Below are 3389 nucleotides of genomic sequence, written 5' to 3' on the forward strand. Positions count from 1 at the left end.
TTAACTTTTGACTATAATAAAGTAAATCTGCACTCTATTAGCATTTCAAAAGAAATAAAGGATAATATTACAGATAATAAAAAGCTTTATTAGTTGCTGTATTGTCTTAAAGTTGTTGGAAAATAAAGAGAATTGCCTGATATTATATATATATTTTTTGTGGACATATTCAAATGTTTCTACCATAGGGAAAACAGTCCACAACAAAAAGTAAATAAATGTATCAACATATTATGAAAAAACGAAATCACCACAATTCAGACACTCAATTTAGCAAAATGTAAGACATTTTGTTTAAAAAAAGTATTGAAACGATAAATCGCTTTATCAAATTAGTAGATAATCTGCACCTGCCAGATTTTACAGTTTATCAGCTGAATGATAATTTTTAGATCACGCCAAAAGAGATACAGGAAACCATCATCTTCACTACGGCTGTTTTAAAAAAATCGCCCTTCTGTGATGTGAAATATTTGAGGGAAAAAGAAAGATAAAGACCTGGAAGATGAACAGTGTATGATGGAGGATCACAGATGATATGGGGAGTGGGGGGGAAGGCTCCGGCCGTGTGACACGTTATCTATGAAAATGGATAAAGCGAGGAGAACAGAGGATCAACACAGTCAGGGCAAAGTCTCCATAGACTAATTATTCCTCTGACAAAGTGTAAACTGTGCCACCATTGTCCCCGCTCCACCCAGTCACACATGTAAGCTAAAGGGAAAAAAAGGAAGTCTCTTCTCTGAAACACATGAAAAAACATTTCTATATAACTTTATAGGTGACGGCGAGGCTCTGATTAAGGTATACGGAGAGGAGGATGTGCGGTGTCGCCCACCTTTGGGGCTCTCCTTAAGTGGCCTTAAATAAGATAATAAGGGCGTTGGGCAGAAAAGAGAGGACTTTGTCTGCTGGCATTAGTGCGATGGCCGTGTTAGCGCTGAGATCTTTGAGGGGGGATAGTGTGCCAGTAATGAGACAAGGTTGCCTTCCCTTGCCGGCCTAATTAATCCTACATTTTCATAGCGTATAATCACTGCCCACAGAGCAGCCTGCTACTGGCCAGGGAAGAGAAGAGTCTCTATCTGTCGCCATATCTCTCCCTCTACTCCTCCCCTCCCTGTGCAATTTATAACACTGGTATCCAGAGTGAAGTGAAACCTCCCAGTATGGACCTATCTGTCATCTTCTACATTATCAGGAAAACACACCGCCTACCATATTGTGCTACAAGGGGTTCCTGCAAATTACTATTTTTATGGAACATGATAAAGGAAATGCCGCCTTATGTTCAGATATTTTACTGTCTAGGAGGAAACGGGAAGGATTGAGTGTTTTAGATTGCTGTGTATGTCTTTTTGATCTTTGTGTATGTGTGTGTGAGTGTGTGCTGGCCAGTGCTGTAGCAGCTGATGGATAATGCAGTGGTTGGTTACGGTATCATAAACATGTGCCTCTAAAGGGTTAAAATGCAATAAAGTTTTCAAATGTAATACACTCCATCATACTGATATGATAACAACTGGAAAAGAATTACCTCGAAACTTCAATCTATGGTCATTTTCAGGTTTCATATTTGTATTCTGTGCCTCTACTTTGACATGTTTCCATGCATTAATGTACAAAAAGCTCTTTATTTTTCTCATTCTGCCTGTGCAGCACCTCTTTCCACCCTTTGTCTGAAACCAGAGCCCAGTCTGTTCTGATTGGTTAGCTGGCCGGCTCTGTTGTGATTGGTCAACCGCTCAGAGTTTTCACACCGCTTAGCCTATCGAATGTTAGCAGACCATTTACATGCACAAAAACCTATATAACACTACAGGGAAGGGAAACCCCCAAAAAGCATAATATGGCCTACTTAACATCTTTTTATTAAATCTTATTTTAGTTAAAGTCGACCTATCATGCTATATTTGAAACATATATTGTAGGGCCATACCTATACAAAACATGTCTGTGAAGTTTTTTTTTCAAAATACAAAACAGATCGCCCATTGTAGCCATGCCTCATACTGCTCAAACCCCTCTTTTGAAGCCCTGTTAGAGAAACGCAGATTTTGGGTCCTTAGCTTGAAAAAAAACGGAGCTAATGCCTGATCAGAATTCTACCGGAGATAAAGTTAAATTCTGCTGTGATAAAACGCCATCCTGTTTAAACCACGTCAAGGATTATTTCTGAAATAGTATGGAGCTCAAATGCTTTTTCTCTTGCAGGTCAACACATCCTCACTCCCAGGTCGGCCTATGTTGACGTTATGTCAAGTCCCCTGTGTCTGCTTTTTCCAACGCAAGGGGGCGGCCCTTAGCGTACATTTTCAACTTTCCGGGGCTTCTATATAGCTCCCTAAACGTATGTTGTAGACGACTTGAGATCGCGAGCGAATGCTACCCGCAGATCCATTCTCACAGCGTTTATCAACCTTTTTCTTACTCAATATCAAGCCACACTTATTGTTGCACGGCAGAGAACACCTGTACGTTGTGCAAACACTGCGCTGAGGGCGTCTCGAGTTTTGCCGTGAAATCGCCGAGGGACCTCGAGCGCGCTATTGGTCATATTTTGCGCGGGACGAAGACCGGCGCAGTGGGCCTTCCTGTGTACGATCACAAGACTCACCCTGTTAGCCTTTGTACTTGTTGGACACGAGGCGGTCTCTTACCTGTCCACAAAATTGCCAAGAGTAGAATGTGCGGGTCTCGGGTTGTCACGCCTCTATGACTCGTTGAAATGGTTTGCGAAGTCGAGGGCAAGGTCGCGAGCAAGCTACTTGCCTCCTTGCGGTCTGTGTCGACCTAGGCGGCGGCACCCGCACACGCGGTCGGCCACCTTTGAACTTACTAAGGAGCAAAATCGCGTTAATTTAGGCGGAGAGCTATCCAAGCGCATGTACTAAGACCAGAAAGTTTTTCTGGTGCTGCGCGAAAGCAAGTACGCCGCGCCTTTCGTATCCTCTATAAATGACACTGGCTGGGACTAGGAGGGTTGTCGGTCGTCGTGCGACGAAGGTGGACCACCGAAGCGCCAGGACTCCGGTGGTCGCGTGAGCACAGAGTCTCTGTGGCCGCCGCCGGGGCCTCTGCGGAGGGGCGGGTCGCTCCGTGGCCTTTGTGTGATTGTAATTGTTTAATTGACATGAACGTTTCCCATGTTTTTAGGGTTGCTTTTCTAGTATGTCAATTTCTTTGCTAACTTGGTCTTTGTTTGCTCAATTGCAGCTTTTAGGGAGAAGGGAGAAGTTTGTGTGTAGGTGGTGGCTTCTTCTTCTTCTTCTTCTTCTTCTTCTTCTTCTTCTTCTTCTTCTTCTTCTTCCGCCGACTTGTTGACAAGTCACAGTTAGGACACCTCTACCTCAAATATTTAGAGGTTTTAGTACAAGTCAAATTCAGAG

Source organism: Notothenia coriiceps, unplaced genomic scaffold (assembly GCF_000735185.1).
Source record: "Notothenia coriiceps isolate Sejong01 unplaced genomic scaffold, NC01 NC01_scaffold00022019, whole genome shotgun sequence".
In the NCBI taxonomy this organism is placed as follows: domain Eukaryota; kingdom Metazoa; phylum Chordata; class Actinopteri; order Perciformes; family Nototheniidae; genus Notothenia; species Notothenia coriiceps.